Source organism: Triticum urartu, chromosome 1 (genome assembly GCF_003073215.2).
Source record: "Triticum urartu cultivar G1812 chromosome 1, Tu2.1, whole genome shotgun sequence".
Taxonomy (NCBI): Eukaryota; Viridiplantae; Streptophyta; class Magnoliopsida; order Poales; family Poaceae; genus Triticum; species Triticum urartu.
The window spans coordinates 108,616,510-108,631,313 of NC_053022.1; the positions used below are offsets into that span (position 1 = coordinate 108,616,510).

At 45.9% G+C, this 14,804-nt stretch overlaps 1 non-coding gene across 1 annotated transcript; it reads left to right on the plus strand.

Moving 5' to 3' along the window:
* The first annotated feature begins 12,720 nt into the window (after positions 1-12,720).
* TRNAN-GUU lies at positions 12,721-12,794 on the plus strand. The gene has a single exon. It is a non-coding gene; the product is annotated as a tRNA-Asn (tRNA).
* Positions 12,795-14,804: the final 2,010 nt, after the last annotated feature.

Sequence of the window (14,804 nt, forward strand, 5' to 3'; positions counted from 1 at the left end):
TGGGGATCGTCATCGAGCTGAACGTGTGCTAGAACTCAGAGGTGCCATAGTTTCGGTGCGTGATCGGTCGGGCCGTGAAGACGTACGACTACATCAACCGCGTTGTGCTAACGCTTCCACTGTCGGTCTACAAGGGTACGTAGATCACACTCTCCCCTCTCGTTGCTATGCATCACCATGTTCTTGCGTGTGCGTAGGATTTTTTTTTGAAATTACTACGTTACCTAACAGTATGCTCAAGGAAAACATACGCAGTTAATCATTGATTGAAAGGTGCACCCGACATATGGGCTTAGGTAGCATGATCAATGTTAGAATGGTGATTCGATAACCAATGGTCTAAGAATGACATATCGACCATTAACTTCAAAGCAATAGGGTTGCTAGAAGTTTTGAAGTCGCACAGCATAGTTCGATTGTTGGTTTTCCGGTTAGAAACAACACGGGGACCAAGGAATGAACGGATATGGCAAGAAGTATCACCTGTATCAAGATCTCTTAAGAGGTGGTGAAATTCTAACGACTTTCTTGACATAAAAGATGGTAATACTTCCAAGGTAAAGAAGAACAACTGCTGGGTAGCAAGGGTCTCAAGGTATAACACAAAACACGAACAAGTTTGTGTTGAACGGAAGGCAATAAAGTGGTCGATGATAACACGAATCATCGAGGGGCAAGGATGGTATTACCCATCAAGAATTCGATATATATGTTGATGATGACCACAACAATTTGTTGTTGAGAGGATCCACGAGAAGCAATTGAATAGAGACTGCATCAAGCAAAAGGACTAATGCAACAAAAGATTATTGGAGCCATAGATACGGCCAACTCGAAATCAAGCTTGCTGTTTTTATGGCGAAATTATATGAGGAGGAAGATCAACGTAAGGTTAGCTCATCGTCCAAAATTGTGCTCCGGAAAGGAGGACCAGGTAGCACAGTTAAAATCTGCACGATACTGATATAGCCGATCAGGCTTGGGATGACGTGATCGAGTACAAACTCGCAAGTAAAGAAGATTACTAAGAGTTGTTGAACCGTAGTGCGGACTCAGTTCAGTTATCGGTGTCTTTGAGTGTTTAATAACTCAGAGTCCATTAAAAATTGTAATCAGTGAGAATGTAGTAATTGATGAAGAACTCACAAGAAGTTATGCAGTTTAAAGATAATCTCGAGATACCAGAGGGTAATACTCGATAGTAGATCAAAGTAGAGGTGTGTATTGTCTTGCAAAAGACAAGTGCTTTAACTTGTCTGAGAAATGGGATCAAAGAGAAAATATGGTCGGAACCACGATTGCATAGGATCAATTCTCATATACCAAATGATATAATATCAACGAAATAGTTATTATTACCAGAAGCTTCTATGGTAGGATCTACATCGTGTCCATGGGCAGGAACACAAAGTTCAAGGTCGACTCCCACTTTTTCAATGTATAACCTTCCATTCACCTCTCACTTTCAAAGAAGTTGTAGTGTTGAAATTTTATCTAGCAAAATACCAGAAGAGTATGACTCGTGAAAACTTTCGAGTTCACACATATTAAGGAAGGCATAGGTTTAACCCGTCAGGGTATCATGGAAACATATACCACAAGCTTCAATAGTAAATACCACCAGCTCGAAAACAGAGCATGGTTGAGAAAGCAGAGGATATAATTTACCAAAGGCTTTATATATTCATGGAAAGGCTCACAAGGTCATTTGAATATGAAGGACACTGCCGGATAATAATGCAACAAGAGGTCTAGTAGTCTACAACGGAGCTGATGTGAGTATCGGTACTCTATCAAAGGAAGAAGGAATGCAAGTGCATCCGATTATAGAAACAACTGGATAACTCAAAGCTCAAATGCAAAGGAATTATGAATTCCAAGACAAGGGATCAGAAGCAATGCTCTGATTAGGGATGGATAAGTTGAATAGCCTTAGGGGTACAATCGACGGCAATTTGATTGGTCGAGAACCAATTCCAGTTAAAAGACTGGCAGCTCAGCCGCAAAGGTAATTTATAAGGATCAACGATGATTGCGGGCATTCGCAAACATATCGAATCAAATGCTCATTATGACGATGGCATAGGATGCTAATGAATATAGCTAGTCATATGGAATTAACCATATTGCAAGCAGGTAAGGAAGATGGGGAGCAATAGGCTACCGAGGATTTCAGAAGATCGAATAGCATTTCAAAGAATTTTGCAAAACACATAAACAACTAGGGATGAACGAATACTCGGTAAGTGCAAGGAATATCCGTAGGGGTATTCATGTGGCAATGAACTGCAAGGCAGTAGGCACAGAGTATTCTTGGAACAATAGAGAGAATTTTGGGGTATCTTGTAATAGCAAGATCAATGGAGAATGGTTGTATGAACGACAAGAGTATGACGTTATCCATAAGGATATGTCGGTACTAGGAAAACGCGAAAGCAATGAGCACAAAGTTCCGGGAGAACATTGGAGAGTATCTTCGGAACCTTCTGGTGAAACAGTCGATCATATGGAATGAAGGGGCTCTCCGGGGGAAAGTGATCACGAGATCCTAATGTTAGATTTAGTAAAATTCATTTAACCCGAATAGAAGAGAGATGAGAGTCCCAGAGTATAGACAAGGAATAAAAGATCCTAATACCACCCAATGGCGACGTGGGCCCGTAAGCCACACAGCCATGTTGGTAAATTTTTTGCAATTGACTAGACTCGACTTTGGCCAAGGAGTTTGGAAGGGGGGATTCCTACAGGCAGTCGGCTCTGATACCAACTTGTGACGCCCCCAATTTGACCGTACACTAATCATACAAGCAAACGTGTATGATCAAGATCAGGGACTCACGAGAAGATATCACAACACAACTCTACAATTAAAATAAGTCATACAAGCATCATATTACAAGCCAGGGGCCTCGAGGGCTCGAATACAAGAACTCGACCATAGACGAGTCAGCGGAAGCAACAATATCTGAGTACAGACATAAGTTAAACAAGTTTTCCTTAAGAAGGCTAGCACAAACTGGGATACAGATCGAAAGAGGTGTAGGCTGCCTGGGATCCTCCTAAACTACTCATGGTCGTCGTCAGCGGGCTGCACGTAGTAGTAGGCACCTCCAGTGTAGTAGGAGTCGTCATCGACGGTGGCGTCTGGCTCCTGGGCTCCATCGTCTGGTCGCAGCAATCGGGTATAGGAAGGGGGAAAAGGGGGAGCAAAGAAACCATGAGTACTCATCCAAAGTACTCGCAAGCAAGGAGATGCACTACATATGTATGCATTGGTATCAAATGGAATAAGGGGATCATATGTGGACTGAACTGCAGAATGCCGGAATAAGAGGGGGATAGCTAGTCCTATCAAAGACTACGCTTCTGGCCACCTCCATCTTGCAGCATGTAGAAGAGAGCAGAAGGTAAGTCCATCAAGTAGCATCGTGTAGCATAAACCTACCCGGCGATCCTCCCCTCGTCGCCTTGTGAGAGAGCGATCACCGGTTGTATCTGGCACTTGGAAGGATGTGTTTTATTAAGTATCCGGTTCTAGTTGTCATAAGGTCAAGGTACAACTCCAAGTCGTCCTGTTACCTAAGATCACGGCTATTCGAATAAATTAACTTCCCTGCAGGGGTGCACCACATTTCCCAACACGCTCGATCCCCTTTGTCCGGACACACTTTCCTAGGTCATGCCCGGCCTCGAAAGATCAACACGTCGCAGCCCTACCTAGGCACAACAGTGAGGTCAGCACGCCGGTCTAACTCCTATGTGCGTAGGGGTCTGGGCCCATCGCCCATTGCACACCTGCACGTTGCGAACGCGGCCGGGGAGCAGACCTAGCAACCTCCATTACAAAGGAAGTTGCGTTACGCGGTCCAACCCGGCGCGCGCCGCTCAATCGCTGACGTCATGAAGGCTTCGGCTGATACCACGACGTCGAGTGCCCATAACTGTTTTCGCGTAGTTGGTTAGTGCGTATAGGCCAGTGGCCAGACTCAAATCAAATACCAAGATCTCGTTAAGCATGTTATCTTGAAGTAAACGCGAACGCCGACCAGGGCCAGGCCCACCTCTCTCCTAGGTGGTCTCAATCTACCATGTCGCTCCGCCTCAAAGTAATAGTTGGGGGCCGTCGGGAACTCAGGCCCACCACTACCTGGATGGAGCCACCTGTCCTTTCAGCCCCCACATCGGAACCACTTGCGGGTACTCAACGAGCCGACCCGACTTTATTCACCACCTGTATAGCATGTATATATGTATGTATATACCCGTGATCACCTCCCGAGTGATCACGGTACGATAATATAGCATGGCAGACGGACTAGAATGTAGGGCCACTGATGAAGTGCTAGCAACCTATACTAAGTATGTAGGATTGCAGGTAAGGTATCAATAGTTGTAGCAACAATGACAGGCTACGCATCAGGATAGAATTAACAGAAAGCAGTAACATGCTACACTACTCTAATGCAAGCAGTATAGAGAAGAGTAGGCGATATCTGGTGATCAAGGGGGGAGGCTTGCCTGGTTGCTCTGGCAAGAGAGAGGGGGCATCAACACGGTAGTTGTACTGGGTAGCAGCGGTGTCGGCCTCGGTGTCTAGCGAGATACGAGGGGGAAGAAACAATAAATAATAAGCAAACAGATGCATAGCGATGCATGACATGATAAGTAGCGGTGCTAGGGGTGCCCTAACGCGGTATGAGGTGGTACCGGTGAAGGGGGGAAACATCTGGGAAAATATTCCCGGTGTTTCATGTTTTCGGACAGATGAACCGGAGGGGGAAAGTCGCGTGTTCGCTATGCTACGGATGCGTGGTGGATGAACGGGCTGCATTGCTAGATTTGTCTCGTCGTTCTGAGCAACTTTCATGTACAAAGTTTTTCCATCCGAGCTACGATTTATTTTATATTAATTTTAAAAGATTTAAATCATTTTTAGGATTTATTTAATTATTTAATTCAACATTATCCAGAATAGTGTCTGCTGACGTCATTATGACATCAGCAGTTGACCTGGTCAACCTGATAGGTGGGTCCCACCTGTGAGTGACCCATTTGACTAATTAACAGTAGTTAATTAGGTTTACTAGTTATTAGGTTAATTAAGCTTAATTAGTTAATTTAACTAGAATTAATTAAGTTAATTATTATTATTATTATTATTATTATTATTATTATTACTACTAGCAAAAGAGCCCGTGCGTTGCAACGGGAGAGAAAACATAACACACGCTCTTAACTCAACAAGCATCACTCAAGACCACAATAGGTCCATCTCCTTTATTTTTGCGAGGCATCATATTTGTGTTGCTGCTTATCCTCCTTCTCACCTTCGCCGGTGATGGCCTCGTTCTTCACACAAAATAACAAAAAACGTGTGTTGAATATGGTTAATCCTAAGACGTCTCTCTCTCTCTCCTCCCTCTCCTCTCTCTCGCTTTCTCTCACTCTCGCGATGAGAAATCTGATGTTTTCCCTACGACATTTTTCAGAGGTATGCATGTGTAGTTATCGATGTTTTCATTTCCCTATATGGTTATAGTGGGGTGTTTATTTGCAATCTGGATCGCCGCCGGTATGAAAAAACGGATCTTGCGCTATAAATTATAAATTTGCTTCCATAACAATATTTTAAAAATATTTAGCACGTAAAATTAACATCATATTTAGATTCGACACATTTTTTTAATAAAATTTCATATATAATATGTTAAAATCGAAGTTACGATTTAAAAGATACAGATAACTTAGAAAATCATTTGGTCTGACTCAAATATATTCGAAAATAATATTTAAAAATACTTAACAGGTAAAAATAATCTCATATTCATATTCTACATATTTTTCTAATCAAATTTCATATATAACATGTTCAAATCGGAGCTACAGTTTAAAAGATATGGTTGATTTTAAAAAGCATTTGTTTGACTTAAATATGATCCGCGAATGAATTACCTAAAACATCAGGGGGGGTTTCGAAAAATGTAAAATAACGGTTCGGGTGTGACTTAAACCGGATGGCCGATTGATTTCAAGAAAAAAGATGGGGACTTTTGTGTAAAATATGAAAATAACGATTTATTTTCACTTAAAACAGGACTGTGGGTTGAATTCTCTAAAATAGAGGGACTTTTCTAAAAAATGTCATGACGGACGAAAGAAACCCAATTTGCTTTATTATTATTAGGTAAAGATTATTATTTATTTATTTATTTTAATTCTTTTTTTTGTTTTTGTTCTGGGGCAAGGCCCACCTGTCATTGGCACATGGGACGAGGCCCAGCTGTCATAGGCCCATAGGGCCATAAGGGACGGGGCGCGCGGGCCATGGGCTCTACGAGCGCGAGCGTGCGGGCATGGGCGCCGGCATCGGCGGAGCAGAGAGCGACGGCGCGCGGCCGCGGGGCAACAACAGGCACGGGCGTCACCGGCGAGCTGGGCCGTGGCCTGAACGGTTATGTGGGCAGCGGGCGAAGCGCCCGCGAGGCCGGCCCGAGGCGACGACACTCGCCGGCGGGCGGTGCCTGCGGCGGCGGGCAACGGGCAGGGACTAGCGAGGGCGGCCGGGCGCGACCCGGGCGGAGCGGCACGGCGCCGTGGGCGGCGGCCGACTGCGGCTACGCAGGCGATGGATGCGGTAGGCAGTAGCGGGTGCGTCGAGCTGGGGGGAAGCAGTGTAGGTGCGGCGGCCGGAGCAGCGTCGTGCGGAGGGTGCCGCCGGCAGCGGCGCTGGGCGCGGGCGAGCAACATCGCAGGTGAGCGGGGCGGGGGCGCACCGGCCGGCGCGCGAGGCGGGCTGCGGGACAGCGAGCGGGAGCGCCCGCGCACAGGAACACGAGCATGGGCGCGAGGGGGTGGTGAGCGTGCGTGCAGGAGAGGGGGCGGGCGCGGCCTTGGCAGGGTGTGCGCGTGCACGATGGCGCGAGGCACATAGGCGGGCAGAGTGGCGGCGTGCGGGGTGCAGCAAGCGCGGGCAAGGGAAGAGGGGATGTCGGGGCCTCACCGCGGGGCCGTGGGGTCAAGGGCAGTGGGGCGTGGGGAGGAGGACAGGGACGACGACGTTGAAGGAGACGAGGAGGAGGTCCGGCGAGGTGGCGGCACGGGCTCCGGGCGGCGAGGTCTAGCGGTGTCGGGACGGCGTTGAGGTCGTGCCCCGATCCAGTTTTGGATCGGGAAGGGGGTGACGACGAGGAGGCGAGCGACGGGGTCGAGGCGACGATGGCGGGGCGGCACCGGAGACGACGAGCGGCGTCGGGGCGCCAGGGTCGGGGACGGCAAGCACTGGGTGCTCCCGATCCAGATCCAGGGGGATCGAGAGGAGTGGGGAAATGAGGAAGGTGGGCTTGGGTTTCACGGGTGGGGGATAAGGAGGCGTCGGCTGGGCCGGCCTGGTTAGCCCCGAGGCCATGTGGGTCGTGGCCCAGCGAGGGAGGGGGTGTTCTCCTTTTACCTTTTTATTAGTTTTAGTTTTAGTTTTAGTTTTTCCCTCTTATCTTATTTTCTTTTTACTGTTTTATTTTATTTTCTATTTACTAAAGTGTTTAAAAAAAATTTGTTTAAAAAAAATAATGTTACTACTTATGCTAATGCCACAATATCTTGGGCTCCCAAATAATTTAGTGTAATATTTTATATATTACAAAAAGCATTTGATTATTGGTTATAGCTACTAATTTAATTAGTTTAGTGCATTTAAACATTTTATAAAAACTTGTTTTCTCCACCAATATATCTTGTGAATTATTTATCAGAATAAGAACATTTTAGTTTTGACCTTTTGGATACTTTTGTTGTTTGCCATATTTTTAAATTTGAATTTGAATCGGTTTTTGAACTAACACGAGATTAGCAACCGAAACGGAGATGACGTGGCATGATTAGCAGAGTTTCACTGTAGCTTAAATATCCGGGCGTCACACTGCCCTTGACGAAGCTAGGTGGACGTGTCGGACAACGAGTTTCAGAGCTGCGGAACTTCTTCGACTTTCTTGTAGTACCCATCGTGACTCTCCGGAGCTCCATCTTGAGGGTCCCGACATCATTGCGAAGGAGGCCCTGCTCGCCCTTACTATCTTCAAGTTGGCCTCAAAAGACCTCACACGCCTCCCGCTCTGTCTTCATGTCGGCCTCCAAGCCGCGGATGGCCTTCTTCAGGCCACCAGCCTCCTCTTCAGCAACATGTGTGGTGTTCCTAGCCTCGTCGCACGCAAGGTTGGCATCATCCAAATCCTACTGGAGGCGCTCCGCCTCCTCGGGTTGCAGCACGGACGAAGAACAAAGCACAAGCATAAGGCTCGATAGCTACAATAAAAACTGCACATGCAATAGTGACGCAGCCACTCCGGGTCCTTGTTGACCTCCCGCTGGACGGCTCTAGCTGCTCGCGTAGCCCGGAGTTCTTGGAGACCAGGTCGCAATTGCGTTGGCCCAACTCCTGAACAAAGAAAAAACAAATTTAAAGAACCAGGGAGCTACAATGAAGAATATACAATTCAACATAAAGGAAGCCCAATTCAAAACCTAGAACCTCATTTAATCCCAGGGGCTACTACTACTATGAACACAAAGCAAAATTACAAGAAAAATAAAAGGCCCACCATATATCCGGGCTCCATTGATAGACCATGCCTATGGATGGCAGAGCAGAAGAGCTTCATCTCATCGCTAGCCCCGTTCATCACGGATCTGGTTTCCTCCGTCACATCCGCCCAGCTCACTTTTCTTCGAAAAAGATATTGGTACCGACGGCACAATGGAGTTCACTGCAACCTTTGTCTTCTTGCTCTACCGCGTTTAGGTCGCTAGCCATAGGCTTCGAAGCCTGCGCGGCGATCTTGTGGGGAGACACCACGGTAATGATAACCTCGGTTGTGGTCTCCGCCACAAGCGTTGCCTCGGGCAACACCGTGGCACTAGGAGCGCTAGACCATAAGTACAAATTAGAATCAGGATATAGGGTATTACCTCTCTTAGAAGGTCTGAACCCCCTTGTGTGAACTCCCTTCTGGCACTTACGGCCATGTTCACCACCCTACCAAAGGTGCCGACGGTTCTACATACCATCAGCTTCGGTGGGATTTTTTATGGGCAACAACATAAGCTCTACTTTTTCATTAAAGGATGGGAGAACAGGATACAAATACAAGATCATGTAAAAAAGACATGTAGGAACACAAGAACTCTTTATAGGGAAAAACAAGAACGTTAAGGTTTTGCCTACACAAATATTTTTGTCTTGTCTTTGGCTAACGCAACCACTATTTCTGGACATGTTCTTTTCCGTTCCTTACACAGGTTCCATGTAACATACAATAAATAGCCATTGTGATCTCCTTGGACGATTCCACAACCAAAAAATACCCCCTCTGTCCTTATATTAGTATTAAAAACGTTGTCACAGCCCTAGATCTTTGCTTGTAATTAGTTGCATCAGTGAGCATCATGCATCATGTTAATTTCAGGAAACTAGAATTGAGGAAAGTGGAAGCCTCAAAATTTTAAAATAAAGCGCAAGAAACCTAAAATTGCATTTAGTGAATCCAAAATGCCCTAAAAATAGTTTTAGAATTTTTTCAAAATTTATATATCGAACCAAAATTCTGGAACATTTTTAAGGAATTATTTGGACTCTGAATTTAAATCAATATATTATTTGAATTTGGATTATATTCATTTGGACTGTGAAATAATTTATGTGCATTTGGCTAGATTCATTGAGGCAACATAAATATTTCAGAGAAGTTTGGCACTCATCTGAATTCTGTTTGAATTTAAAATAGTGGCAGAAAAATGAAATAAAACAAAAAGAAACAAAAAAAGCAAAGGGAAACAAAACTAACCTGGGACTTACCCGGCCCATTACTGTAGCAGCCCACGAGGCCCACCCGCGCCCTTGTCTTCTTCCAGCTCGCGCCAGAAGCATAGGGCGCGTGCTCGCCGCGCGTACGCACGCTCTTCGCCACCTCCTGCTTGCCGCCTTGCGTGGACCTCCTGGACGATGCCACGCACGCCCGTGCCCAACCGTCTCACTCTCACTCATTTCCCCCTCTCTCCCGCAAGAACACGAGCTCGTCCGAGCGAGCTCGTCGTCGCCGCCCGCCACAACCGCGACGACCGCCACTGCCCTGCCCTACCGTCATGTACAACGGCTACGCCTAGCCGCTATATTCCTCCCCGCCAAGCCGCGCAACGCCGGACGCCCTAGAACGCCTCCACGATGTCTCCTTCTACCCCCAGACGTCGGAGATCCCCATCGCCGCTCCGCTCGCTCTGGTGCTTCCCCGACCTCACCGAGGACTCCATCGAGTTCACCGCGAGCTCCTTCCCGTTCCCCCTCCTTCGTTTTTCTTGTTCCCGTGCCGTAGCACCCTCGCCCGCGAGCTCCGAGCTCCGCCCGCCGCCATGGCGAAGCACCGCTCGATGCCGAGCCTACCTAGCCCCGCGGCTCCGTCCAGCGCGCTCCTGGAGCGCCGTAGATGCTTCCTAGCTACCTAGTTTGCTCGCCCGCAAGCCACAGTACCCTGCCCGTGCAACACCGAAGCTCCGCCGCCGCAAACCTCACCGCTGCCGTCGCCACAGCCCACCCCAGCACTGCCCGAGGCCATTGTTCGACGGGGCTCGGTCCCAGCTACCAGCAGAGCACACCCATGCATCCATCCGTCGCCGGAAACGGCCGACCGATGAACCTCCGACGTCCTCTGTTAGTGCCGGCGGGTAAACGCCGGTTAGAGCTGACGTGGAGCATTAGGTTAGGCCCTAATCACCCAGTCAATTAACCTCCAGTGTTTGACATGTGGAACCTTAGACCATCCTCAAATGCCCGGGCAGGTTGCACGGTCGGTCGTGATTTTTTGACTCAGATGAATGCCTCAAACGTGCCTCAAACACCCGGAATGACCGACACCCCTCATATCCATCTCAAATATGGGGTAGATATAGGGCGCTCAGGCACGCCCGTCACATCGGATCCGGCCCATGCTGGCCCACCCGGCCCCACATATATTTGGCCTCATCCGCTCGCCGGAGCAAACCCTAACCATTTCACTCCACTTTCCTCTACTCCCCTCTGCCACCCGAGCTCGCCTTCGGCGGTTTTTGGCCTTCTCCGGCATGGCAGACATCGGATTAGACTCTGACCGGTCCGGATCCGTCGACCGGAGTGTCATTGTGCGGGTTGGAGGAGGCAATGGTAGTCCGCATTGCACTCCATCGTCCCGGGAGGACAACGACCGGCCGACAGACGGATCCGTCCGCCACGATGCCATAACGTCGGCTCACCGGGCGCTTGGGTCCTCTGGTGCTGGATCCTCGCGGTCCCAGCAGAGGGAACACCTCTCCTTCCCCATCACCGGTCGGCAAACTATGAGTCCCACCGAAAACTTGCGGCCCGCCGTGGGAAGGAGAGGATAAGGGTCGCCGAGGCCCGTATTGCAGCGAAAATGACGATGACATAGGTGGCTGATGCGGTGGCGCGGGCGGCCGCAGGGGAGGAATCCATTGGCGCCCGCATTGTGAAGAAATGGCAGCGGAGGAACACATGCGCCCTCGCCCGAGAGTAGAATCGGACGGTCCATGCCATGGCCGGACTGCCACCAAAGGAGGAGAAAGCAGACAGAGACAGCGAGGACAGCTCCAGCAACGAGCAGATCCGGCTTGATCAGTACTGCGTCTTCGACCAGTACTTCCGCGAGAAGGACCACAACGGCGCCGAGAAGGGCATGGGCAGCCATGGATGAACTCCAGCATAGCCAAGTATGTCAATTTTTGGTAGTATGATGGCATGTTTTAGTTAGTAGTGATGGAGCAGCTGAACGATGTGTATGCATCGACATAGTTACATGAGTTTGTATGGATTTGAGATATGATAATTGAGGTGTCCGAATATGGATTACATTATTTGAGATGTGATAATTGAGGTGTCCGGATGTGGATTACATACAATAAGTCAAGGTTAAATAGTTTATTTCATGTCAAACATAAAAATGCTGGTACAATTTGACCACTTATTTGGCTTTTATGTTAGATAATTGACATTTGGGCCTAGAGTTTGGAAAATTACATCCCATAATCCTATTCGAATACGGATATATTCATTTTCATATCCACATTTGTGTCAAAATCTCATATCAAATTTATTTTTAATTTTTTAAATAAATTCAGATACGGATAATTTTTATTTTTATTTTGGTTCGGATGCAGATGTTTCAGATATAAATAGACATTTTTTCAAATATGAATATAAGATATTTTGGATCATGCACTACTAGATTCCACCCCTAACGATAGGGAAGATCAAGTCTTCTCTCAACGGCTACATCTTCGTTTTTTCTTTGTTAACTAGTCAATGTGTATGTATAATACATGTTAATTTAGAAGTACATTAAGTACATGTAGATATTAAGTAGAATATTATTTGTGTATTATTATATGATTATTACTATATTAGGCATGAAATTAATTGCATGTTAAACGTGTTGAGCGCTCGACATTAAATTACTCTAGATCGTTGGATCGACATGATTTAATGATCGAGATTAATTGGATCTGTCCTTTTAGATCCTTTTATATTGGTATAGATGAATACCATTGCTGTTTGCTCGGGTGGGTATATTTTATTTTATTGAAATGAAATCGGATGCCAAAATCATCTTAGGAGAAGTGGTAATTCCTCAGGTTGGACAGAGCTACCGAATATAAAAGTTTTGTTACAAAATTAAACATGTAGTTGGAATAGCTCAGTTGCCTAGAGCGTGTGGCTGTTAACCACAAGGTCGGAGGTTCAAGCCCTCCTTCTAGCGGTATTTTATTCTATTTTCGTTTTTAAAATATGTTGCCCTTCTTCTACCGGTTTTTATTTTTTTCTTCATGTTTTTTCTATGTTGTTTCCCCAATCTGACTTTGACTTAAAAAACACGTCCTTCAAACTTATTCTATGTTGCTTTTCCAATGCGACTTTGAGTCTAAAAAAGCCCTACACTGGTGCTATTTTTATTAAAATTTCTTCTTATATTTTCTATGTTGCTTTCCAATCCGACTTTGAGTTAAAATAATCCTCCAAACTACCACTAATCCTATTTACTTTTTAAAATAATTGATCCTCATTATCCATATTTCTCCTAAATTCATAACACGCAAAAAATGGCAACTTAACATGTAGCGATGCATAGGAAAATAAACACCACAACAATCAATCATGTGTGAGAAAAAGCCTCTGTTGTCTTATGCTTGCATGTTTATTTGCCCATATACTTGCATACTATTTTATTTGTAGCTATTTTAAACTTTGAAGGCATTCAAGGCCAAACATGACGGCAAGTCTTTCAACCTCATCCATTGTTAGATGGTCAACAATAGGGACGAGAAGTTCTTCTAGCGGTATTTTTATTATATTTTCTTTTTAAAAACATGTTGCCCTTCTTCTATCGGTTTTTCAATTTTTCTTCACATTTTTTCTATGTTGTTTTTCTGATCTGACTTTAACTTAAAAACACGTCCTTCTAACTTATTCTATGTTGCTTTTCCAGTGCGACTTTGAGTCTAAAAAAGCCCTCCACTAGTGCTATTTTATTAAATTTTCTTCTTATATTTTCTATGTTGCTTTCCAATAAGACTTTGAGTTAAAATAATCCTCCAAACTACCACTAATCCTATATACTTTTTTAAATAATTGATCCCCATTATCCATATTTCTCTTAAATTCATAACATGCAAAAATGGCAACTTAACATGTAGCGATGCATAGGAAAATAAACACCTTAACAATCAATCATGTGTGAGAAAAAGCCTCTGTTGTTTTATGCTTGCATGTTCATTTGCCCATATACTCACAAATTATCTTATTTGTAGGTATTTTAAACTTTGAAGGCATTCAAGGCCCAACATGATGGCAAGTCTTTCAATCTCATCCATTATTGGATGGTCATCAATAGGGACGAGAAGTTCAAGGCACAGTATGCCGTCATCAAGGTGCACGGAGGGGAGGAAGTCGTCCAGGACCTTGAATGTCTTCTTCTACCATTTTTTATTGTATTTTCTTTTTAGGGTCTTTTACATTTGTGTCCCTAACTCGAACCCACTACTCAAATTCATTCCTAATTTTGAAGTGTGCTCAAATTTTCCCCTCTGCCGCTTGGTGCCCTTATAGAAATGACATTCTGTGCCGTTACCTTCCAGTCAAAAGGCTTTGCCCGCTATTTGACCATTTTTTACATTTTCGCCCCTGTCTCCATGTTCCACTTACTAGTGGGACCCACTCTCAAAAAATAAAATGGAAAAACCCTTTCTCCACTGGTAGAAAAAGGGCTTGTTGTCCCGGTTCGTAAGGGCCTTTTGTCCCGGTTCCTGAACCGGGACTAAAGGGTCGGTACTAATGCCCTGCCCCTTTAGTCCCGGTTCAATCCAGAACCGGGACTGATGGGCCTCCACGTGGCCTGTGCGCGGAGCCCAGGCAGAAGACCCTTTGCTCCCGGTTGGTGGCACCAACCGGGACCAATAGGCATCCACACGTCAGCATTTCTGTGGCTGGGGTTTTTGTTTTTCTTTTTGAAAGGGGGGGGGTTGGGGGTTTTGGGGGGTTAATTTAGGTGTTTCATATATTGTGTTAGCTAGCTATAACTAATAGAGAGAAGTGTCCTCTCTTATGTCCGTGCTTGGTCGACGCTACGTACTATACATACGTATAGAGAGGACTAGACACGCTAGCTAGCTAGTAAGCAAACGAAGGAAACAGAAGATCGTCATGAACATATATGCATACAGAGAGAAGTGATATCAACCACCTCTCCTTCTCCGAGAGATTGGTCGAACAA